Source organism: Amborella trichopoda, chromosome 3 (assembly GCF_054954075.1).
Source record: "Amborella trichopoda isolate Santa Cruz 75 chromosome 3, AtrichopodaSantaCruz75HAP2 v2.0, whole genome shotgun sequence".
In the NCBI taxonomy this organism is placed as follows: Eukaryota; Viridiplantae; Streptophyta; class Magnoliopsida; order Amborellales; family Amborellaceae; genus Amborella; species Amborella trichopoda.
Genome location: NC_142338.1, coordinates 43,387,203 through 43,415,181, shown reverse-complemented (window position 1 = coordinate 43,415,181; position 27,979 = coordinate 43,387,203). Strand labels below are relative to the sequence as shown.

The following is a 27,979-nucleotide window of genomic DNA, read 5'->3' as shown; positions in this document are numbered from 1 at the left end:
TCGCGTACCTATATTATTCGTAACATTTATGAATACCCACATATACTCATATTATTTTTGAGTCGGGTCCGGGTTGGATCTGATTGGACCCTGACCCAGACCTGAATAGTATTTGGGTCCAAGTTTTGGACCCAAACCCAGACCCAGACCTTGACCCACACCTGATCTTTCGGGTCCAAAAGTTGAACCCATACATGGACCCGAGGTTAGGCTTACCCGTCGGGTCGCAGGTCTAGTCGAGTCCATTGCCACCCCTATTATCAGTTATATTATTGATTTATGGAGTTTTAGATCCAAGGTCTATGTCAAGTAAAGTTTTTTGAAGAGGGAATGAAATAAATCATAAGGTAAGATTGTGCCATCGAGTCTTCGTGAAATATACTCATTTCAAACATTAAATAATATAAATTTTAAATGATAAAATTTTTTTAAAAAAGTTTATATAGAGTCGAGGTTCAAATTCTGAAAAAAAAAAAAAAACAGAGAGAACCCAAAGATCTCCACTCAATGGAATGAAATAAATCATAAGGTAAGATTGTCCATCTTGGAATAAGAGAAATTCAACAGCAGGGATACACAACCTTAGAGAAAACCTCGTAGAACATATGGAAAAAGTGAACATTCGATGAACCAGAGACTAATAAAGGGTAAGATGATAGGAAAACACATAAAAAGTAAACATATTAAAGAGAATCACCTTGATATGAAGTTGAGAGGAGAAGTGTGTGGCAATGGAAATATTTTCAGGAAAACATATCCTGTAAATTTCTCTGCATGCCTATTGCCCTTTCGAAAATTCTAGGAAGCAATGAATCTCTCTCTATATGTCCTTGTTCCTCTCCATCTCTGTTTCAATCATTGTTTTCGTATATATAAATGAAGTAATTCCCATATGAATTCCTAACATTTGGGAGTTCTCTTATTTTCTGAATACCATACCCTTAATCTATGAATCTTTATCCCATATTGTCTCTTGCCATAGTGCCCCTTCTATTCTTGCATCAAATATTCACCCCGTAAATATGGATTAATTTCATAGTGTAATATCTATTTACTAGATACTTGTTAGTAATAAAGAAGTGGTTTGCTTCCATCCAATATTTTGCTTTTGTTCCTCAGTGGGCAAAATTAAAGCCGTTCTTTGAGATTATGCACTGTGGTTTATTTTTATTTGAATGCTAACCTTTCTTAACTTAGTGTTGAAGGGCTTTTTCTGATTTCAGTATTGTAATGGTTTACTTGAGCAGTTAGAATTACTTTCTCTAATTTGTGAGATTTCATGTTCGAAAAATCATTGGTTCCTATGGCCAAACTCGAACATGCCATTGTTCAGATGAAGGGAAGCCTGCATGCAGACATTTAGTCCTAAAGACCTGCTTCTTCTATTCAGCATAACGAGATGTCTTCCACCTTGAACCAACCATGGAAGTGCAATTTATTCATGAAAATTGGAGATTCCATTTCAATTCTGCCTAGACAACATTACAGCTTTTCCCATTTAGTAGTTCTAGATTATTGTCCCACTTTGAACCATGGAGCCACAATGAATGCATAATATGTTGGCTTATTTGTGTTCATTGTGCAGAGCCGTATGAAAGGAGACTCCTCCCTTACCTTGCCACTAATGTCACCATCCTCTTGAGCTCTCTCGTGAACCTTGGCATCGCAGCCTCGGGCAAGCAAATTGGAATCACCGTTCCCTCCACCCCCTGCATATTTTTAAAGGCCATAAAACAGCTTAAGATCCCAGGAATCGCCCCCACGCCAGCCTTGGCGAGCCCCCCATAAACCGCCTTCCCCCACCCAAAATCAACCTCCCTGAGCCCTGCTCTCCTTAAATCAGAAACCAAATATGTATTCACTACTGTATAATGTGGCCTGCCTCTCATTACCATCAATGCGGCCACCGACCGCATATAGTCATCACTAACCTCCTCCTGCGCCTTCCTTACAAGCTCCAACGCATATCCAAGAGGGTTCTTCCTCATCTTTCCTACCTTGCTCATGGCCATTGTGAAAACAGCCGCATTCCCGTAATAACCATGGGGTAGTGATGGCCTTAAAGATGACCTCATGTTCATAACAAACTAACTGTCGCGCATGTCACAATCGTCCAAGGTGAGAGACATCGTGCGACACTTCCATAGACACGCAGCAAGGAGTTCAAAGCTAGAGGACTTGGGCAAGTGAGGGGGGATTCGGGATCGGAGGGCAGCAATCTCAGAGGGTCCAAAGAAGAAGGAGCGATGGACCATAGCATCGAGGGGCATGTCTGGGACTTGATCATACTCATGGTGGGCGTAGGTGATGCAGGGGGGGCGGGGTTGCGGGCGTTGAGGAGGTGGCGCTGCCAGACGGGGGTGATAGAGGGATGGGGGAGCCCACGAGCAAGCTCACCAATTGTGCTCATAAATTGAATGATGCCAGAGACATTGCACATTATGTGGTTGAAACCCAGGGTGAAGATGAAGCTCCCACAAAGCAGCCGAGTTACCTGGTGTAAAACAATATTAGGGTAATAAATTAGGTTATATACCTACTACATTAGGCAAGATAATTTAGAGCATATAATGTTCTAGTAATTACATATGGGAAAGATTTTTATGCTCTTCCTACAGCATAGAAGTTCTATCCCCTTCCTACCATCCAGCCGTCCAATTTTAATCAAGAGAGCCATTCACCATTTGATCTTAGAACCGATGTTTCAAGGTATTTTATTTTTATTTATTTTTATACAAATTGTATGAATATGAAATTTCGTACGTGCCATCTTCTCATTAGGGCGCACCAATAAAAAATATTAAAAATAATTTTTCGATAAAATATAATGATCAAAATACCCCTTGAAACTTTCAAAGGTATTTTGGTTTTTTTATTTTATTGAAAATGTTTTTTGTATCGTTTTGCTAGTGCGAGTTTAATAGAGGAAGGGACTCCAAAATTTGGTATCAAAATAGTTTATAAAAAAAATTAAAAATAAAATAGTATAGAGACGTGACATTGTGATTGGGACAATCTTAGCCCTCCATTTTGAATGGACGGTTGGATAAGGGGGAGGATAGAACTTCTATGCTCAAAGGGAAGCATAGAAAGCTTGCCCATTAGATAATACCGTTATACCGCTCAGGTCAATTAATGATTTGTTTAATTATTTTTAATTAAATTTCTAATAAAATTGATAAAATTTTCATAAAGAATTTAAATAACGCAACAATTATATTATTATAATCCAAATATAGATATAATAACTATAATTTTCCATTTGTAAAGCATTTATAGTAAAACGACTATCATTGTGCCACTTATTTGAATAAACCTTTATTGAATGTTTACTACGATATAAACATTCATATTAATATTTTTATTGTAAGAAAATTAACATTTGCATGATGGTTATATATATTAACAAATGTTTATATTAAATTTTACATAACAATTACTGCATAACCCATTAATTTATTGTAGTGATATATTATAGTTTTTATTAATTATATAAATCCAAATGTTAATAAGACCAATCATTATATGATCTTTATAACAAATATATCTATCTATTCTCTATACTACATTATTAAACCAGAGTTAAAGGGTGGACAAATATCACAATAATAAAAAAAGGTCTAAATGCTATAGAGATAGTAGGATAGAAACTCTATTTATACATTACATCTCCATCTTTAGGGAAGAGAGAGAGGGGGGAGAGAGATACCATTTTGTGAGAGAGAGACGTTGGAAAGAGAGAGATGAGGAACATATTTTTGAAAGATAATTTTATAGATATAGAAAGAAATTTTATTGGGTATTTATCTATTACTCTATTATTTTTCTCAAAATCTACCGTCTTTTTCTAAACGGTAGGAAATTTTTATGGTATATATTTTATTATAAATATTTTGCATAGTGAGAGAGGTTTTACTAACAAAAATGCCTCTCTCTATAAATCTCTCAATGAAATCTCCTAAATCTCTTTGTCTATCTTTAATGGTTTATTTGTTCTTAACTGTTGAACTTTTTAGTTAAATGATGGATATCGGTAGCCGATAAATGTCAATTTGATAGATATCTATTACTCTATTATTTTTCTCAAAATCTACCATCTTTTTCTAAACGGTAGGAAATCTTTATGATATATATTTTATTAAAAAATAAATATTTTGCATAGTGAGAGAGGTTTTACTAACAAAAATGCCTCTTTCTATAAATCTCTCCATGAAATCTCCTAAATCTCTTTGTCTATCTTTAATGGTTTATTTGTTCTTAACTGTTGAACTTTTTAGTTAAATGATGGATATCTATAGCCGATAGATGTCAATTTGATAGATAGATATCATTCTCTTTCTTTCTAAGGTTAATGCATAAGCCCCCTAAAGCATCTCTCTCAATTGTTTATTTGTTCAAAGTATTTATTTGATTTTTCAATATTTTCAATTGTTCATGTGTTTTGTACTATTTTTATATGTAAAAAATATATATATTCTCATATGACATTTGGGAATAGATATGAATCTGTCACCTCGCCTTCTTGGTTTTATCTAATCGTCTCCGTGGGACTTTTTCATATGTGCAACCATCACCTCGTTTTATTATTCATCTGCTCATGTATATTTTTAATTTAAAGGTGTTAGATAGAGCTAACAATATCTATTAATATTTATGTGTGTCTAAAAAATTGGACAAATATTTTTAATTTAAAGGTGTTAGATAGAGCTAACAATATCTATTAATATTTATGTGTGTCTAAAAAATTGGACAAATATCAAGGTTGATAGCAATGGTTTAAAAAACGGATCGGTGATCCGGATCGGGCTTCCGAAAAACCGATCCGGATCGGGGAATCGGCGATCCGGATCGGGAATCGGGTGAATCGGTCAGAATAAAGCTTAAAAAAAATTCGAAAAAATTATTAAAATTCATTATAAATATTTTTTTTTAGGAATTCAATAAAAAATGAGGGTACTCCATTAAGAATTTTCATGTTTTTGAATGAATATGCGAATATTGATATGTTCTTTCCCTGCATGAACCGCCATTCAGCATTTAATTTACAGTATTTCGTGCTCATCCTTACACTGTTGCTGTTGGGACTCGATATGTGAATAATATGGCTGAGATAGGGTGGCCTCAGAATCATCATCTCTCTCATTTTTTCTTTGAATAATATGGATTAAAAAAAAAAAAAAACAAATTTTCAAAAAAATCGATAATGGATTAAAAAAAAAATCACAAATTTTCAAAAAATTCTATCATGGATTACAAAAAAAAAATTGATCATGGATTAAAAAAAAAAAATCACAAATTTTCAAAAAATTCAATCATGGATTACATAAAATTCGATCATGGTTTACATAAAATTCGATCATGGATTACATAAAATTCGATCATGGATTACAAAAAAAACAAACAAAAAAAAACAAAAAATTCAATCGTGGATTACAAAAAAAGAAAAAAACAGTTCGATCATGGATTACAAAAAATTCAATCATGGATTACAAAAAACTCTATCATGGGTTACAAAAAAAGTAAAAAACAAAAAATTCAATCATGGATTACAAAAAAAAAAAACAAACATTTCGATCATGGATTACAAAAAAAAAACAAACATTTCGATCATGTATTACAAAACATTCGATCATGGATTACAAAATATTCTATCATGGGTTACAAAAAAAAAAAAAAAAACAAAAAAAGCGATCATGGATTACAAGAAAAGAAAACAAACATTTCGATCATGGATTACAAAAAATTCTATTATGGGTTACAAAAAACCAAAAAATTCGATCATGGATTACAAAAAAACAAAAACAATTCGATCATGGATTACAAAAAAATCGATCAAGTATTACAAAAAAATCTATCATGGATTACAAAAAAAAAAAAAAAAAAAAAAAAAAGTCCGTACGGACTCGCCGATTCACTGTTCGGACTCACCGATTCCGTACAGTGAATCGGCGAGTCACTGTGCGGAATCGTCCAGTTCTCTCTAGAACCGGACGATTTCCGATTTTTCAACCGATCCGGTCCCTTTTCGGGAATTCCGAGTCGAACCGGGCGAGTCGAGTTCGACTTGGCGTTTTTTAAAACGCTGGTTGATAGCATTTAGATATGAAACCCATGATAAAGAGTAGTAAACATTTAATTATTATAAAATTAATGATTAAAAATTGTATAATTAATAGAAATTAATCAAATTATAATTAAAAAAATTAAAACATAATATTTAAAATATAAATAGTTTAAAAAAAGTATATTAAAAAAAGACTAATTATTTTTTTGACGAATTAAAATTTATGAATAATATTATACGTAATAAAAATATGAGTATTGAATATAAATTTCTTTTAAAGCATAAGAAGTCCTAAAAAATAGTATTTAAAAGCATAAAGAAATCTAGAAAACTATTTCACAAAAAACAAAGCCTAGGGTAGTTTAGTCTCATTGTTGAATTTTGCATCTATATCTTGAGCCGCCAAAACCTACACAAAACTTAACATTCTATTATTTGGAGATAGAATTAGGAAATATAGTTGAACTTGATGAAGAAGATAATGTACTATAGATAAGGGCAATACATCCTTCTCTTTTGATTTTGTGGCTTTCTCTAAGGCTTAAGCGTGCATATCTTAAAACCAATGTCTCTACTTTTTTATATTTCGATTATTTTCTCTCAAATCCAAAGAGGTACAATTATTTTCTTGTTTCTTCTTTATTTTTTATATTCATACAACTCCATTTGGTCTATGGTTTATAAACATGATTAAGGGACAACGTAGATTGTTTAGTTTCATTTTTCCTATATGTTGTTCACCATTGCTTTAACACTAACACTTTTGTATGGTTTGTGTATTGACAATTAGATTTTTATAATTTATTTTAAATATTTATTATTACTTTATGCATAACATATTAATAATACATCCATTGCAGGTGCGTGGTATTGTCTATACTATATTATTAAGCCAGAGTTAAGGGATGGATACATACCACAAGAATAAAATGAGATCCTATGGTTAGAGAGAAGATATGGTAAGGAGCCTCAAGAAGTTGGATATGGTTTTAGGAGGACGTTATAGAAAGTCATAAGAGAACCTAAATTTGAAAAAGAGATTTGGTCTCCTTTTCGTAATTTAGAGAAATAATCTTTTAAAAAGAATGCATAGGTGTATATCGAGAGAAAGAGAGAGAGCTTCTAAATATAGGTGTATATTTAAAGAGATAGAGAGACTCATCCATCTGAGGTATCTCTAAAGAGATACTTCCTAAAAATATCGTATATAGAGATATAGGAAAAGAGCGAAGTGAAATCTTAAATTTTAGAGAGAGGCACCATTTCTTTTTGTATCCTAGTGAATAAGAGAAAAAAAAGATACGATAAGTCAAACTCTTCCAAAATTTTGCATAAATATTGAATGTGATATTTTTAGAGAGAGACATGAGACGTAGGTGTTAGATGTGCTACAAGAAAAATTAGAAATGCTCTTTATTCTTAAAGAAGAAGAACAACAAACATTTGTTGGTCCTACCTTTCTAATGTATTGTTGCTCTTCCAAAATTTTGCATAAATATTGAATGTGATATTTTTAGAGAGAGACATGAGACGTAGGTGTTAGATGTGCTACAAGAAAAATTAGAAATGCTCTTTATTCTTAAAGAAGAAGAACAACAAGCATTTGTTGGTCCTACCTTTCTAATGTATTGTTGCTGCATTGTTCTCTCCAAATAGGTCATAATAGTTGATATGGTGATATCCAAAAGCACCCAACTAAGAAAGTCTCTCCAAATAGGTTATAATAGTTGATATGGTGATATCTAAAACCACCCACCTAAGAAAATCTCATATTATGTGAGATTGAGATTGATATTGATAAATTTTTTAAAGGAAATAAAAATCTAAAAAGATTAAGAGTCTTGGATATATTTCTTGGTTTTGAAATATATGTAACATCTATGAGAAGTTTACTATTTGGTATGGGTTCCTAATCTTATATATATGAGATAAAGATGACAGAATAGTGTGCCCTATTTGCATCAACATATGAGAAATGTGGCTTCCTATAAAGAGAGAGGTTGGGCCCATCTGCATCATACGCAAGGCCTCCCTTAGAGAGAAGAGAGCTTCATTTGGAGAGAAACACCATGGATGTGCCCCATGTAGATTGAGAGACTGGTTTATTGTAGAGAAGAGATTCTCATGAAGATTTTTTATGGTTTCTCCTTTTAGAGAGAGAAAGTCTTAGTTGTTCTCAAGGTTATTCTTCTGGACAATGGTTTAGCTATGGAATGGAATTGGTTTATTCCTGGACAATGGTTTAGCTGTGGAATAGAGATGAGAGATCAACAGGTCGTACCGATCGGGATTACAGGTCTAAAAGGGTTTGCTCGACCCTTGTCTTGTCAAGGGTTAGAGAGGTAACTCTCTACGTCTCAGAATATATGATGTAACTTTCATTGGTATAGTAGATTTCAGTTTGCCGTACTCGTGGATGTAGTCCTCTTGGGGTGAACCACGTAAATCTTTGTATTATCGTGGCGTGTGTATTTCATTCGTGCCCTTTCTTATTTTACTTCTCGCTAGATAAGTACATGATGTTGATGGAATCAACCTTTTAGTATTCTTGTTTCTGCATCTAGGAGGGTTCTTAAATCTTAACAATAATAATGTATGATGGAATATTACTTTGTGTTGATAAAAGGTATGTGGAGTTCCCCTCTTTCACCATCTCTCCCTCTATGAATTTTTGTTTAAAAAGCCTTTTCGGATATGTTGGCATATCTTCGAACATTTTCAAAAGAAAAAAAAAGAATAAAATGAAAGACAAAAAAAAAATGCAATTAGTTTGCATTATCATGTTATGATAAAAGGTCGGTGGAGTCTCATTCTTTGAATGTTTGTTTGAAAACCCATGTTCATTAATGAGTTTGTGTTCATTTTGACGTATGGTTGCTTTTCATTTTGTTATTTCTTATGTATCTCTCTACGTTTCTATCATCTCTCCCTGTAGGATCTACTTTTTTTTTATATTTTTGTCCTTCTCCAAATCAGATTTCCTAGATGACTCTATAGGATATTTAACAATCCCTAAACCATTCCTGGTTTCAAATAAGAGAGATCTATTGATCTAATGAAAATGGTCATGGAGGATGAATGAGTCGTTGGGTAAAGTTAACATGATTGATTTACTTTTTTTCTAATTATATTATTAAAAAATCTATTTGATTAAAAAGAACCGTTTATCAATGTGATATTTTGTTAATAACATGGTTCTCTTTTAGCCTTTTCAATATTTAAAGCAAACACTTTACCTTAATTAGAAATAAATAAATAGGCAAGTGCTCAGTTTCTCTCTTTTTTTAAAAAAAAGTGCTTTAATATATATATATATATATATATATATATATGTGTGTGTGTGTGTGTATGTGTGTGTGTGAGTGTATTTGCTTCAAAAGTAGCTTATGATCAATTTTATGATTTTTTAATTATGAGCTTATAGTATTTTAGAAAATCGTGCCTGTTCTGTCTTCTTCCTTCAATCTTCTTTAAAATAAATCATGCTCTCTCTCTCTCTGTTTTATAAATATATATATCCAATTTTAAATAAATAAATAAATAAATAAATAAATAAATAAATAAATATATATATATATATATATATATATATATATATATATATATATATATATATTTGCTTCAAAAGTAGCTTATGATCAATTTTATGATTTTTTAATTATGAGCTTATACTATTTTAAAAACTCGTGCCCGTTCTGTGTTCTTCCTTCACTCTTCTTTAAAATAAATCATGCCCTCTCTCTCTCTTTTATAAATATACATATCCAATTTTAAATAAATTTTTATTTTTTATTGACTCTTTTTTTAAGAACTTCTAAAATTGATAAATGTATTTTATCAAAATATTCATTCTAGAAAATTTGTGACCAATTTTCACATCTCGCATAACCAAAGTTTAAATGCTTTACTTAAATTAAGTTAACTTCTCTAAACACACATGATCGCTAATATTTTTGGTTAGCATAAAAAATGAATCACATTAAATTATAATAAAATTACTTATAGTCGTAGTTCTAATGGTTTTATATAGATGCAATGGAATTTCATAATTATTTTGAGAGGCATTATTGAAATAATTTTAAATCGCTATTTTTATTCAGCTCTCTCTCTCTCTCTTTCTATAGATATGTGCATGTGTGTGTGAAACTATTGTTTTCTTCCATCTTAATACCAAAAGTAGGTTTATTTCTATGAATTTCATTTTATAATTTCCATGATTATACTGTAGGTTTATTTCTATCAATTTCATTTTATAGTATCCATGATTATACTTTTTTGACAATTTATTTAAATTACAATAGTATAGCATTCATGGGAGTATTATATTATGCAGATAGATGTGACACTCTATACTACATTATTAAGCAGTAGTTAAGGGGTGGACTTGTATTTCAAGAATAAAAGGGGACCCTATGGTGAGAGTAAAGATAGGGTAAAGAGTCTTATGGATTTAGATAAGCTTTCCTATAGTTGAAAGAAATCCTCTAATTCTAAAATAAGGTAACAAAGGATAAAGAACTTTACGTTTTAAAAAGAAATCACTACATTAAGACTTAAAAAGCTATAATTATCAAGCCTATTTAACAGAGTGATATGAGGTTTGTAAAAATATATGTGCTATCATTATGTATCTATTTTTAAACAAAATTAGTTTGAAAGGAAACTCCATAAGGATAGAGAGAAAATACAACACAATATTCATCTTGGAATTCTGAAGTATGAGTTATTTTGTGATGTGTATGTCTCTTTATTTATTTCTCTGAAGAAAGATATTATGTGGGATTCACACCATGATATTGTGATTTGGTTGTGATTCTAGTTTTCAACACAAAGGATTTCAGGAAGAAATTCTTTGAGGTTTGAGACAAACAATTTTTTATTGAGAGATGCTTAGCCTGATCTTTTGTTAAGAAAAATGCATTGTGATGTAACAAGTCACTCAAAGGTTGACAAACTAAATAGTGTGATTTGGGGATGGAACTGAGCACAATTTTAATTTTTGAGTCTATTTCAGTATTCAAAAGGATTTGGAGAGAAACTCTTTACGAGTTGAGAGATATCATATTTTTATCATAACATGCTCATGTTCTATTCTGCAGTAAATTAAAAGATGTGGCATGTTAATGTACATCTTTGGATTCCCAGTAATGAAGACCTTGTTAGGGCCCATTTAAAAGGGGTTTTATAGTGTGTCATGCATATGGTTTATTATATTAAAACTTCAGAGAGAGGTTATACAGAGCTAGCAATGTATGACACACTATATGAAGAGTGTTTGATATGGAACCAACAAAAATAAGAAGAAACACAATACCTATAACAGCATCTTGGTTTCTTCGAAATGAAGGGATACATAGGGAGGTTTTAAGGTAGCAAAGAAAAACTAAAGATCAGTAGGAGAATCAAATTTGTGATATTTGAAATGATGGGATGAAGAAGATTTTTCTTCACAGTGTGAGAAAGGGAGAATCCAAGTGCCAAAGAGATTGCACACCGTGATGTGCTCTTGCAACATTGCCAAGCGATTGTAAAAGCAATGAATCAAGAAAGCCTAGGTACCACACTACATGGTTTTGATGTATTAAATATATTCCACATTACATGGTAAAGCCATATAGGGAAAGATGATTCAGTTACTTTTTATATGCTTTGGTTATATTTTGGCTAATTGTTTTATGAATATATATGTAGTACATGGACAATGAGGGATATGTGCTAACAAATTTGAAAAAGCATGTTTATGAATACCATGTGTGCTAAGAGTACAAACTACTTTAGGTAGTGATACACATAGAGATGTGATTTGATCAAGGGCTTTGAGTCCGTATGAAACACGAGAGATGTGTATGACTCATTCAAATATGTAAGCACAGAAGGAGTGTTCTAATGGAACTCGGTCTTAGTGACCATCCTCCCAATAACCGATAATGTCTAGTAATATGATGTGTTGCATGTGATGATGATCTCTTCATAAAGTCTCTATATTTGCCAAAAAATATTTTTTGTCAAGATTTTGATAACCATTATTTAGTCATGTTTTATTTTAGATAAAATTGTAATATGGACTTTATGACTTGTTTTTGTAGCTATAAACATGACTTCGTAGGTGACTGCGGTAAAATGAATTTTAAGATTAAACTTATAATATAATATTAAATTGGATGTTTTGAGAAAACCTTATAGTTATATTAGATCCACTAATTCTTTATGAAAAATCATTTTATACCGTCATATTATTATCTAACAATTGCTTGTGTATACCAAGTCAATTTTTTTAAAAGGGAGAAAACCATTATACCTTCAAAGTATTTATAAAATTGAGAGAAAGACTGTCATGCATAGATTTTTTTTTTTAAATACTCATATGACTTGACTGATGTTTGTAGTTATTTAGAATCCTCAATTACCTAAAACCTTGAACCATATGGAATGTTGTAGAAAGACTATATTGCTAGGCTTCCTTGACACATGTTATATTGATTAGATAACTTGGTTTGTATGAATTTACTACCAAGATGACTAGTGTGGTTGAACCTTTGTGGTTTATAAAGGCTTTACATATTGTGAAACCAATGGGCATTGAATTACTTATTGCATGAGACTTGTTATGCTACCTCATGATATAGACATAAGAATGTTGAGAATGTATATATTGTATGTGAAATAATTGAGTGAGAGCTGCTACAATCCCACCCTTTTTTTAGCTGCTTGGATATTTAGATGTACAGATGTACGCTATCTCAAGGATTCAGATGAAGTGAAATTTACATCTGGATACGTATTCATGCTTGGAGAGAGAACAACTACTTGGAAATTAAAGAAATAGGATGCAGTGGCATTGTCCATCCTAGAGGCAGAATACGTGGCGTGCTATTTGGCGGCCAAGGAGGCCATATGGATTAATAAATTTATTAATCGACTTTACTTTCAACCCGTGCGTTGTGAGACAGTGAGGATTTTCTACGACAACACGGCGGCGATATGCATGTAAAAGGAAGTCACGATTCTATAATAACTCCGAGCGTATAAAACTAAATATTCCAGTGGGAGCATCTAGTGTTTGACAGGTCAGTTGGAACAACAGACTATGGTATTGTTCACCTATAGAACCCAGATGTGTGGCCCTGGTTGTATGGGTACAGAAAAAAGTGACTTATTTGAAGAACTCCTTTAAGCCAATGCAGATATGATCCCATACGATAAAGATACATAATGATTTTATGTGACAGCATCTCCATGATTCGTGATGCAATATGAAAGATGAAATACGACCACTTTTAAGATAAAATCCGACCAGCAAAGAGAAAGAGGCGTCGCTTTTATGAGTCATTTTGTGAAAAGATTGATGATGAAAGTCATAATTAATGTATTGAGAGAGATTATTATTGGGAAAGATAGATGGGGATGAGAGAAAGTGAGGAAGAGAGAATGTAAGGCTTTCAAAGGCCAAGTGGGAGATGTTGTGTTTATGTGGCTTTTAAAGGCCTTATGAGAGCTTGTATAAACATTTTATATAGTAGAACATAAACTTAGTGGGAGTGTGGTCCTTTTGTGAACCATACTAGGCAAATGTTATTTGTTGATACTCAGACTAGGCTCGAAGAGCTTGGCCAGCCGAGGTTTGGAAAAACCCAAGATACTTGGGCATAAGGATCTACCGAGAAGGGTTTAGTGGGTTATCCCTTGATGAGATCAGAGTATGCCCAGATGAAAGTCAATGGGTTGTGTAGCCCTTGCGTGTGATGAATAGTCTTTAGAAATAAGGCTAAAACCTCATCGTTATATCATCACACGACATATACATAGATAGTTGTTTTGAGATTTACCAATGAAGGTAAAGCGTGTATAAGTGCGAGAGATTACCTCTATGCACCATAGAGTCATGGTGGCATCATGGTCTGGAGGACCATGATTTTTATCTTTAGGAGAGAACCTGAAATCCATAAATTGATATTGCGTCCCCTAGTCTATTGGCTAACGTTGGTGGTCCAATCATGAACCCTTGCAATGGATTGTGGGTCATAAGAACTGCTGGGTCAGTTTGAGAAAGCTAGACGGATCGTGATTCACGGTTGAAGGTGGAGTGCTCTCATGTATTGATAATTTCCTAGATCTAACGGATCCGATTCCCACCAAAATTAATTAAGTTTATGTTATGTTTATTTGAATTTTTGTGAATCTTCTGATATTTTATTTTTGTCATTTGAATAAAATATAAGATTTTTTTGAAAAAATTTAAATATGAAATAAAATATTTTCTAAAATATTTGGGACCTCCATAAAATACGGGGCCCAAAATTTAAAAGGATGTGGATTAGGTGGGGCCCACAGGTGGCCACCAAAAGGGTGGCACGCCTCCACCCATTCACCTATAGGAAGAATGTTTATCCTCTTGATTGACTTATCTTTTTAGGTATAGCCAACGTATGTGATAATGTTGAATATTTTAGATATTTACTAATTATTTGAGTCAATATTGATTGATCAAATAAATAAGGATTTGATATATTAAAATATAGGCTTTCATTATTTGATGAGAATAGATTTAGGAAAGGAGTATAAAGCTCTAGCTCATCTCTTTGAATCTTGATGGTGGATCAAAGAGATGGATGACTCAAATCTCGCACCCCACAAGTCTTCTTAAATCGACGGTTGATATATGACCCTACGAATTGAGGTAAAATCTATAACATAAAAAATATATAAAAGGAGGTGTTCCCTCATAAAATGAGATACGTACTCTCTTCTCTCTCTTTAACAATTCTCTCTCTCCCTGCCCAAAATTTAGTTCTATCTAGAAAAGGCCTTGGATTAGTTCTCTCTAGAAAGGGCCTTGGATTACAAAAGGGAGGCACGTCTCAATTTTAGAGCAGACCCCAATTTTATTTATATATCTCTCTCTCCAAGTTGTCAGATGTACTTTTTCTTTGGGGAATTCTCTTTCGTTGGCACGCCTAAGCCTAGGTGGTGTTTTATTTATGGGTAGCAAAGGGGTGGAATCCCTTGCTAGTAGATCTCTCCCTCTCTCTTCATATTCATCTCTCATCTCGTTAAAATCAAACTAAGAGGCTTGATCAAGATTAAGTCATTGAGTGAAATTTTACCATAATAGAGAAATCAAGATACCGATCATAGATCTCGAGCATCATCGGAAGGAGGAGATTCAATGTGGAGTGTACTAAATCCGGTTGAGGTAGTTTCCGACAATTTTACCTTTTTAAATAATTACTTCTCTTCCCATAAAGCAATAAATTCTAGTTTTGTTTCTTGAATAAAGACTTGTATTTGAAGAGGTAGTAATTGATAATCGATTTTATTTTATTTTATTTTATTTATTAAGAGTAGTTTGAGTATAGTTGGCCATTGTAAGTGATCTCGCCGGTGTATAGGTAAATAATTTTTTTCAATATATTGACACCGTGCTTTATTGTAAAGTTCTTTCAAAGAGTGCATCAATGCAACTAGGGGATAAGTAAAACGTCTATTTATATTTAATGAAACACTTTTTTGATTGTTATCTTTTTTTTTTTTGGCTTTTTCTTAATGCTATGTTGGATAACTGTGATGCTATGCTAGAGATTTTTTTTTATTTTTTTGCCTATTTTTGTCTCTTGAATAAATGAACTATTTGGAGTAAAAAAGAAATGTGGTTTTCGATGGTGATGCCATCTATGATTTGAGTACAATTCTAGCTTAGGTTGTTTTCCTTTGCCTGATTGGAAGATTCTAAAATTGAGAAATATGGAGTATAATGCACATTTATCTTTGTGACTAAATATATGAAATATATTTTTATACATTAAGAGAGATACAATGCAACAAAAAAAGGGGAGGGTGACGGTTAAAGGGGTGCTGGGGGATGGATTATTCACTATAGATATTATTTGAGAAAGATCAAAAAGAAAATACTTAAGTCTCAAACATCAAAGAAGTGAAAAAAATCCAGTTGAGCTTACTGAATATTTCTTTCAAGTTGGTTTCATTCATATTTCAAGAAAATAATACATGTGCCTATTTTTTTAATTTATTTTTCTTTATATATTTTTTTATCTAATTTTTTTTTGCTTTTATGTTTGATGATCGATGCTTTTCAGCACGTGCAACGCCACATACTTTTTATTAGTTATATATAAAGCGAGATGGGGACCTCTCTTAGTCTCATACCATTGCCTTTTTATTTCCAAATATAAGTCTTCTTATTATTTAAGTTATACCCATTTTAACTATTTTTTGTTTTTCTTTTCATGGTTCACCCGAAAATTGTTTCATGCGGGCTGGATCGCATTTCGACATATGCAATGTAAAGCATCTATTTTAAAGACGGATGCAAGTAGGTTTTCCATCTAAAAACAACAAAAATCAACAGTCCAAATGTTTTCTTACTAGAATTATTATTCCTAATTTTTAAAATTTATTTATTTATTTCATATTCATGACCTCCATGTTAGAGATTTCATGTCCTTAAAATCAAGTCTTAAAATCTCTGAAAAATAAATTTATTAAGAGCCCTACATATGATGACTTGGCCGCATGGAAACCGGATCCTTAACTCTATTCATTAAAATATAACATATTAACATATATTGTCTCTCTTTCCCTTCATTGTACCTAACGTTCTTCTCTCTCTTCTGTATTCTCCACATCTTATCTCTCTTCATTTAAAATTATATACATCCTCTCTCTCTCTCTCTTCATTTACAGTTATCCTCATATTTTTTAATAAAGCTATTAAAATTGGGGAAAAGTTTGTATAGAGCTGAGGCTCTAAACAATCAAATTAGAGCCTACCTCAAAAATTTCAATAGAAGAGGTTGTTTTAATGTCCAAATATCCTCAAATTAATCGTCTCGACATCAAGATGCATGGACATGAGGAAAAAATGGATTTTAAAATTTGAAATAGTGTATTGTGTAACTCAGTTTTGGACCGACAATTTTCAAGATTTTCAATTTTTCATAGATCAATCGATCTACACTATTTTTGAAGCTTTAAAATTTATATATAAAGATGAAAATATATTTTAAGGCTATCACAAAGATTTTCACTATTGAAACCACATTTCTCGATACTATTTGAAGGCAGGGTCTAATGACCGTTTAGAACCTAGGCTCTATACAAACCGCACCCTTAAAAATTTTATATTTTAATAAAGCCATCTCTCTCTCTTGATTTATTCTTCATCCCACATTTTCTCCACATTCTCTTTCATCATCTCTCTCTTCATTTATTTATTTTACTTTCTCTCTCTCTCTTCATTTAAAATTATTCTTTTCTTTTTTCAAGCTATTAAGTTTCTTTTTAATAGATGTAACTCTATCTCTCTACATTTTTTCTCCATCTCCATCCTATATTTTCTCTTTATTAAATATATTATTTATTTATTAAAAATGTATATATTTACTAAAAATAAAAATTACCCAAAAATGTAAATATTATACGTAATAATTTTATAGGTTAAGAAATAAAAAAATATAAAAGTTATAGATAATAACATCTGTCTCCATTTATTTGTTTAACTCTCTCTTTCTCTTCATTTAAAATTATTATCCTATCTTCTAATAAAACTATTAAGTTTCTCTAGATGTATCTCTCTCTCTCAATTTACTCTTCTTCTCTATCTCCTTCCCACATTTCCCCTTTACTAAATGTATCATTTATTTATAAGCAAATAGATGATAATGTAAAGATAAAAAATATAATAAATTTTATAAGTAATAATGTAATTAAAATTATATTTTACTAGCAAGAAAGAATTATTTCATGATAAATAATATAGTTTGAAATTATAGCATTTAGTTTACTATTTTCCCTCTATATGTTTATTACACTCATACAAAGATAATTACATATTTTTAGGTAATGATTTTACAATTACGTTTGTTCTATTTTTGTAATAATGTGTGTTTGACAAGGGAATATACAAATTTAATAATGATTGGAATTATGTAATAATAATTATATTATTACCATAAATATAATTCAATAATATTTTTATTTTTAATGGATGTCAAATTATTGTGGTTTCTTAATTGTGTTCCAATCAATTTTTGTTCTTTTTTTTTTAAATTAGATTTATAGATTTTTCGTTTACAAAAATTATTAATAGGATTTGTTTAATAGGAAAAATAATACCAAAAATTGAATTATTAACAAAAAATTATTCTATTAATTTTTTATATTAAATAAGAATAATATGTAACCTTAAAAAGTTATAAATATCTTTATGATGTAATTTTGAAGTAGGTATATTTAGTGATAAAAATTAAAAATTATTAATTGAAAATTAAAAGAAAAATAACTTTGTTCTTTTTCCGTTTATGATTAATTATATTTTCTAGAACAAGACATAGTATAAGTGAATAAAATATTACTAAATATAAAAAACATGACGTTAAATGAAAATCATATAGGTAAATAGAGAATGCAAGTTGCATTAGCAAATATAGAGTAATTAAAAGTATAATATTATTATAACTTTTTTTTTTTTACTAGAATACTGAAGATTATTAAATCAAAGGAGCAATTACAATGATAAAGTTAAAATAAATGGGAAGATACAACTAACCATAATAATAATGATAATGATAACCATAAATAATAATGTATTGTTTTTAAAATTTTGATTATTTTAATATTAATGAATTAGTTTTCAATTTTAGTTGCAACAATCGACTACAAATTTCAGGTTTAGCGCAACTAATTTTTATTGTCTAACGCTATTTTTTATATGGTTTACCTTTCATGGCTTTTTTTTTTTTGTTTTTTTTGAGTGAATCTTTTTTTTTTTTGTTTTTTTTGAGTGAATCAATGGGGAGAGGGCACCTACTTTGATAGGGATTGAGCTCTGGAGGTAGCGTTGCAAATCGTCAAGTGCTAACCAATTAAGCCCGAGCTCTTTTTGTACCTTTCATGCTTTTTTTTTACGTTGGCAAATCATACAAGTTATCTTTGGGTTAACAAAGCAGTGATGTCATTTTCATGGTGCTTTAATTTACTTAACTAAGAGGTGAGTTCCCTAATTTTTTTTATTTCCCTATTGTCTTCCAATAATAGGCAATGAATAAATTTTCCCTATTACTTTATCATTAACTTTTTATTCACTATTTCTACGATTCTTAATATAGTAACTATCACTTTCATTCTCTAATTTTTTTTGTTTGGAAAAATAGGAAATGATTAACTAAAAGTTACTAATTATATAGGTTAACAAAATAATACTGCTACAAAGAAAAAGAAATAGGAACAATTTAGTATCTATTAGTAAATGCAAGCTCACCTTGAACTAAATCGCACCTCCTAACAGGTGTTGTACTGTGTTTGAACCATACAAACCAGCCCACCTAAGTTTAATATTTCTAATTTGATTGTCAATTGGTACCACGCCTAAATGTTTTTTCAATGCATTCATTTTGAATTCTATCCCTTCTTGTCTTGCCACTCATTTATCTCAACATCTTTGTCTACGCTACACTCATTCTATGGGTATATTGTTTTTTGACTGCCAACATTATGCCTACATAGCAAAGCTGATCTTATAGCTATCCTATAGATCTTGCCTTTCAACTTCATTATAAAAATAAATGATTAACAAATAATTAAAAAATTAATTCATATTTATTGAGAATTATGTTAACATAAAAAGTTATAAATATAATTATAATAATCATATCTTAAAGTTTTTGTGGCATGATTTAGAAATTACAATTACTTGAAAGAAAAATTAATATTTTACTAACTTTTTTATTTTTTGAATTTTAATTTTCACGTATTTTCATGAATACATTTATACGAGTAAATAATCTACTTACTCAAAAGATACAAAAAAATGAAATACATTTTCTCTAATTTTTCAAATAATATATGCTTATAAGTAAATAATATATTTAGTAATATAATTAAAAATAATTTTAATTAATTTAAAAATTAATATAAATGAAAGCAAACAAATTATACTTATATTGGTAAATGTAAAAAACATAATAATATAGGCTAATAATATATTAGTAAAAGAGAAAATAATTAACCAAAAATACAAATTATATAGGCTAAAAATCTATTATTTTCTAAAAAATATAATACTTATATTGCGAAATGTAAAAAAGAAAAGAAAAAGATAATTCCCTCTCTTTGTTTTGTTTTTTACCTTTTTTTGGTTTTGTCAAAATTTCAAAATAGTACTCACTAGTATTATGAATAGTTTATATTCAAATAGGAAACAACTATATACAATTACATGTGACAGTAATAAATAGTAATTATTTTAATTATGTGATGTATTTGCTCAGGGATTATGCAAATTCAATAATATTTGATAATATCTATAGAAATTATATTATATTTATAAATAGAATTTATTAATAAAATTTATTTAATAAGTGACATAATACCTAAAAATAAATCATTAACAATCTTTTTTGTTGTTTTTTTATATTGAATAAGAATTATGTTTAACATCAAAAAGTTATAAATATAATTATAATCATATCTTGAAGTTTCTGTGATATGATTTGATTTTACAATTACTTGAAAGTGATATTAATATTTTATTATTTATTTAATTTTTTGTATTTTGATGTTTCCAAAATTTCATGATTATATTTACATGAGTAAATAATATAATTACTAGCAAAAAAATGTAAATTATTAATCAAAAGATACAAAAAAGAAATATAGCTCACCAAGAATGCAAACTAATTTGTCTAATTTTTAAGAATATTATCTACTTATAAGTAAATTATATATTACAAATATAATTAAAAATAATTTCAATTATTTTAGAATATAATATAATTTAAATAAAAAACTGAAAAATAATTAATGAAAATATAAATTATATAGGTTAATAATATATTACTATAAAAAAGTAGAAGAAAGTAAATATTTATGTTGGTAAATAAAAAAAAAAGAAGGGAAAAAGATAATTCCTTGTTTGTTTTTTTGTTATTCAAAATTTCAAAATAGTACTTTTTATAAGTAAATAATATATGTAAAACTAATTTCTTTTATTTCAATGAATGATATAATTGAAAATGGAAAAAAAAAAAAAATCATTGTAAATACAAATGAAAGAGGTGAATAATACTATTGAAATTCATCATTATCAGCCATTCTTATCCCAACAATTTGGTTGGTTACATGAATCTTGTTCTGCCATCCTGCTCTATCACATGCCTTACTATCAATCAGACCTTGAGTCACACCATATTTCTTTTCACTACTTCCATCCACATAATATAATTGAAATTATTTTTAGAAATATAATTACCTCAAAATGCAAGTTATAAATAGAATTATAATCATATTTGGAGTTTATGTGATATATTATTTGTCAAAAATGAAAAATTCATGTGATATGTTTTTGGATTTTTTTATTTTTCAGAATAATATTCAGTTATAAATAAATTAAATATTTATTTATATAATTAGTAATAATGTTAGAGTAGGTTAAAAAATAATATAATTGAAAATGTCAACCCTGTGGATGGATACCCCCAAGAAAAACATCGGTAAACTTAATTTTGATAGGAGTGTGAGAAATGGTGGACAAATTGCAGGGTATGGAGATCTACTGCGAGAAAGTAATGGAGAGACTATGTGGACTTACTAGAGCTGACAATATCCATGTACTGCAAATGAGGCGTGATCAAATTGAGGGAATTATTATTTAAGGAGATCCGGCTAATGTTATTAACAGGTGCAAGAGTATGAAGAAGATCCCTTTGCTTTGGAATCAAATTATGGATGATATTATTTTGGGTATCCAAGGAAGAGAAGTGTGCTTCAATCATGTCAACATGGGACGAAATGGAGATGTGATGTCCTGGCAAAAGAAGCAACAATAGTTGTGATCTAAAGGCTGCTCGGCTCGCTTTCCTTTTTACTTTATTTCTTCATCATCGTTTTCTCTTTCTTCCTTTTTACTTTTGTTGATGTACTCTTCGTAATCTCAATAAAATCTTGTTAATATATATAAAAAAAAAAAGTGGCCCATATTATATCTCACAATAACACATACAAAAATGTGAATAACAAAGACAAATCATAGTTACAAAAGTAAAAGTAATGAAAGGAAAATTTTTATATAAGGTTAGAAGTACGGTGCACGTAAAAATCTAGTAGAAATGTGTAGACACCCTCTCAAAGTTCTCACTAAGGATGCTCCTAAACACCTCGAATTTGAACCCGAAGAACCCTAAAAATTTTAGTAGACCATAGGACATCTAGGCCCAATATAATTGTCCTAAAACTGCCCAAAACGTATCCTAACTGGAAGTAGACCCCGAGAGCTTTCCATCAGTCCAAGAATCGTCAAAATCGGACCTACGGATAAAACGATCCAACAAATGACAATTTAGTTATTGTGATACCCAAGTGCTGAGCCGGGACGTGCCCGGCAGGCTCAGATGCAGCCTGATGATGAAGTAAACATGTTTTTTTAATTAGATAAGACCAAAACTCTAAAATAAATCCAAAATTTTTTGAAAAAATTCCAAAAAAATTAAGAAATATCACCAATTGAATCCTATAAAATGCCCTCTCCATAACCAAACAAGAGACCAGATCACTTTAAAAATTCTCGAAAATAGAAAAACCTTTAAAAAATTATTAAAAAAAATAGAAAAAATCCCCAAAAATCATAGAAAATCGCAGAATTTATATTCAACTTAGGAGATTCCAAAACCTTTAGAAAACTAAAGAAATTTTCATCAAATATCAAGAGATCCCAAAACCCTTAGAAGACTAAGAAAATTCTCCTCCAATCCTAAGAAAAACCTAGGTAGACCCTATCTAAAATTCTCAACTTTTTCCCCTAAACCCTAGATATAGGACAAAGAATCTTAGATCTACCAGTTTCAAAAAGCAAAAGCATCCAAAAAAGGAGATGGTGACACAAATTAGAACAACGACCTGATCCAAGCCCGAAACTCTGGGTTTCGGGTTTTTAGAGGTAAGTCTTTCTTTCTTTGTTTAACGTACTTAGTTTAGTTTTCTTCATTTTAATTCTCTGTTTTATTTTATTTCTTCTGAAGATTCATTTATTATTAGATTTAATTAAATTTAGAAACGTTTTTTAGGTCAAAATACAAATTTGGAGCTAGCGCTACCAATGGACTCAGAAAAAGACCGAATCTATATAGATATAAGATTTTTTTGAGCTCATAATTCAAGCAACCCCACTTTCTCTACGTTGTTTTAAAAAATAACCAGTTTTGCTAAGATTTGAACCAGAACTCATCTCAGAGGTCGGCGCAGATCCAAGCGTAAACAAAATGGAATACACTTTATACTATAGGGGTGTGTTTGATAACAAGAAGTTAGGGGAGGAAGAAGGAACTCCACTGTACAAGTTCCGTGTTTGATGCACAAAACTTATACTATAAAGAAATTCCACCTAGAACTTCCTTATTCCCTTGCTCTTAAGAAAAAAAGTTCCATCCAAAATGATTGAACTTAAAATAGGAACTTGGTTCTTCAAACCCTTTTCTGCCTCCCTCCTTATATCTATATTGTTAATTTATATTTGTATTTGTATTATGTTATATATATATATATATATATATATATATATATATGCAAATAAATATTAATAAAATAATTCATTATATTATATATTATATATAATACAAATGTATATTAATGAATTACATATAAAAATACACAATATTATATATTTTATAAATAATATATAATATATTTTATTATATATGGTATATATATTTATGTATATAATATTTTTTTATTATATATATTTTATTATATATTATATAATAAAATAAATATAAAATACACTATGTTTATATATTACATTATATAACACACAATATTATATATTATATTACATTATATATAATATATGTTTTATATTTTATTGCATAATATATAATATATTTTATTATATATGGTATATATATTTATGTATATAATATTTTTTATTATATATTATATAATAAAATAAATATAAAATACACTATGTTATATATTACATTATATTACATATATTATATATTTATGTATTATAATATATTTTATTATATATTATATATTTTTATTATATATATAATATATATAATATATATAATATATAATAATATATGATATTTTATTATATATAGTAAAAATAAATATAAAATACACTATATTATATTTTATCTTATAAATATCATGTATTTATATTTAAATTATTACCATATATTTGTTTTATACTATTATATATAATATATTTATTTAATATAATATAATATATTCCATAATATAAAATATAATATATTTTTTTGTATAATATATTTTATTTTTGTAATAGATATTTACAATATACATTATGTCTAATATAAAAATAATATTTAATGTATAATATTTTACTAATATTCAAATAAATAGAAAATTGCAAAAAACCCCAAGAGAACACTTTCTATGCAACTTACCCCTAAACTAAATTTTTCTCTCACTTTTTTCTCCAAAACAAACTTTCTATGCAAATACCCCCCAAGAGAAAAAGTTCATTTTTTAAAACGAAAATGCCCTTGCCATACACAAAAATCATCTTGGACAGATTTGACGTTGACTTTCGGACCCAGCACATTGCCGGAACACACCATCACATTGCCAGAGCGCACAAGTGCTAGACCGCCCTTTACAACTGCCGGACCACCCTTTGCAATTGTTGGACCACTTTTGCAACTGTCGGATTGCCTTTTGCAGCTGCCGGACCGCCCTTTGTAACTATCGGACCGCCCGCACTTTACATAGTACTAGAGCCCTACTGCCGAACCGTACTTTACACAGTGCCGGAGCCTTATTGCCGTACCAAACTTTAAACAATGCTGGAGTGCTACTGTCGGACCGCACTTGTACGGTGCCAGAGCTCCCTATTTTGGTGAGATAGAGGAGAGTGTGGCCTGGGTAAGGTAAAAGTAAGGGAGGGTAGTTTAGGTATTTTTGAATTTTTATTTTAGTTGGGGGTTTTTGTATAGCAAGTATTTTTTGGGGAAAACATGAGAGAAAAAGTTTGGTTGGGGTAAGTTGCATAGAAAATGTAGTTTTGGGTTTTTTTTGTTGTTGTTGTAATTTTCACTTAAATAAATATGACTTTATATTTTATCAGGTTGTCAAACACATGTACCTAGCACTTATTTAATATTCCAGCAAATTATCAAGCATATACACTCATAACTTCTTTAAATAACTTCTTTCTTCCCAACAAAAAATAACTTCTAATTTTGAGGGGACATTACCTTCTAGTTATCAAATAGGCCCTAGAAGTAAGGTGCACCTAAAAAATCCAATAAAAATGAGTGTCCCTATCCAATTGATCATCTTGATACTGAGATTTTTCAATATTAAAAAAGAAGAAGAAGAAGAAGAGAATTTCAAATCCTAAAAATAATACATCTTGTAACAAGTTATCCAAACTGCCTATTTTTAATATTCTCAAGTGTTTATAGATCGACTTGATCTGCATCATTTTTGAAATTCTAAATTATATAATTAGGTTTGAATATGAATTTCCATGCCATTGCAAGCCTTTCGACACCAAAACTAATAGATGCCTGGTACAATATAAGCCTCTTACAACCCTCACTCCAAACCAAATAAATACACCACCTCCTCAAATCGTACCGATCCTCCAACGGAATCCAAAATGGAGTGAGCAAAATCCTACAGCTTTCTAAAGATTTTGAAAACTAAACAATTTACCAAAATAAATATGGAAATATAATGGAGACTCACGGGTTTTTAAGAAGCTATAATGTAAAATAAACAAGAAAATAAGAATTAACTTGGGAGGAGTATGCATGATGAAATTATGAAATAAGTAATTTGAAATAAGCGTGAGAGACTTCCATGGTAAGCACACACCCAAACTCAAACCAAATAAGATTTAAGGGCAGTGTTCAACGACTCGATGGTTCCAAGGGCAACTCATCGTTGTTAAAAGTGACTAAGACTCCTAGAAATGTTTAAAGGATGAAGCTTTTGTAAGGCAAGGGCTTTGTAAAAACGGAAAAAGTATACAATAAAAAGTATAGATCTATGAACACTTATTTTTAGGCTAAATAGATGGTTTAGATAATGTGTTATAATATGTATTGTTTTAAGGCTTAACTTGTTTTTACAACCATAATTGTCAAGGCTGAGATGATTGATTTGAAAGTTTTCGATTCTAAAAGTGTTTCATTGAGTATTGACGTAAGGATTTACTTGTTTTCATAGGGTTGCAACCCTATGAAAACATTTTCCAAGCTTAAAATATCTCTAATATATGATTTATAAATATATATTTTCCATGATTTATATGGTTTTTTATGGATAAGTTGGAAATTCTTCCTATTACATGCACCAATTTTTTATTTTTCTGAAATATTTCAAGATATAAATCACACGTTTTAGTAATCTATCTTTTATATACATTTTTCATACTTTTGCAGATTTTTAATGATTTCTATTATGTATACATTTTCACTATATTTAATTATTTTTATCAAATTTTTTTTCCAAACTTTTCTGGTCTTACATAGACTCAGCCAGCTCTACCAGTTACTCAAGTTGGAGCTAGGGCCAGGTCCAAGGCCCGAGCCCTTTAAAAAAATAGCATTCTTGAAGGGCTTCATACCAGCCTACAAATTCACAGTTGATTTACCCTAATCTGATATTTGGATCGAGAGCTACAAAACTCAAACGAAAAAGAGATACCACTAAAGTTGTTTGAAGATCTAAACAACATTGAGAAGATCGAGCTCGAAACCATATGAGAGAGAGAGAGAGAGAGAGAGAGAGAGAGAGAGAGAGAGAGAGAGTACCTGAATCAAGAGCAATGGGCATCCTGTAATGCCATCCGAACCAGGCACATGAATCAAAAGCTTCTTCCAACAAGGAAAAGGAGGCTTAAGAGCATCCCCAAACTCCTCCAAACTCACCTCAGCATCCCCCTCCACAAACAAAACCCCCTCTCCACTGCACTCTACACTCAGCTTCCTCTTCTCCCCCTCTCTCAACCTCCCAGCAAGAGGACAGTAATAAACCAATGCCTCAGACAACGCGTCCCTCACGACTTTTGCAGGATCTCGACCGTCCATTTTAGGGCTTTTACGATAAATTTGGATAATTGGAACTTGGAAACGAAAACCTTCTTGATCATCAATGTCAGATAAATGTTTGATTTCATATGGTGTGGGTCTTGATGGAGTTACTAGTATTGGATCACTTGCACTTACCGAGTACTCTAGAGTTTTAGGGGCCATTTTTTGTGTGCAGGGTATGTAAAATTTTTAGAAATCCAAAATCGTAGTAGGATTAGGAAATGGATGGAAATTAATGTGGAAAATTTGAGGAAGGGTGAGGAAAATGGTAGGAGCAGAGGGTATTTATTTTATAGAGAGGAATAAGGATGGTGGCTAGGAGTCTCTTCATTAGGAGATGGCAAGTAACTTGCCATGAATGCTTTTAGAGAAAATCAATATATCAGATTTGCTTCGGTTCGCTTCGACCTACCTTTGTAGATAAATTTGAATATACCTATAGCTATTATAGGTTTCTGGTGCATCAATTAATTCAGTTATACAAATAGTGTACCGTTTCATCGAGATAAGGAGGAAGCACGCATGGACCCTATTTGAGTATGGAGTATGGACCCAATTTGAGTCTGATTGAAAAATTTTACGTAAGATTGCAACCTTAAAATGTAGAGTTAAAAATGGACCTAAAAAATCCATCGGAAATGGTTGCTTTAATGTTAAAAAGCCCTCTAAATGATTATCTCAATATCGAGATGTATAAATATGAAAAAAAAAAAAAAACATAAATATTTTGAGTCTCGAAAATAGTGCATCTTGTAACACATTATCTAGACCGTCCATTTTTAAGATTTCATATATTTATAGATCTACTTGATTTTAACTATTTTTGAAGTTTAAAATT

At 30.3% G+C, this 27,979-nt stretch overlaps 1 pseudogene across 1 annotated transcript; it reads right to left on the bottom strand.

Annotated features, from left to right (window-relative positions):
* Positions 1–1,411: 1,411 nt before the first annotated feature.
* On the bottom strand, positions 1,412–27,538 carry LOC18422689 (benzyl alcohol O-benzoyltransferase-like; annotated as a pseudogene). The gene is made up of 2 exons (XR_016051137.1): positions 26,863–27,538; positions 1,412–2,494 (listed from the first exon to the last, which is right to left on the bottom strand). The product of XR_016051137.1 is annotated as a benzyl alcohol O-benzoyltransferase-like (transcript).
* Between the last annotated feature and the right edge of the window lie 441 nt (positions 27,539–27,979).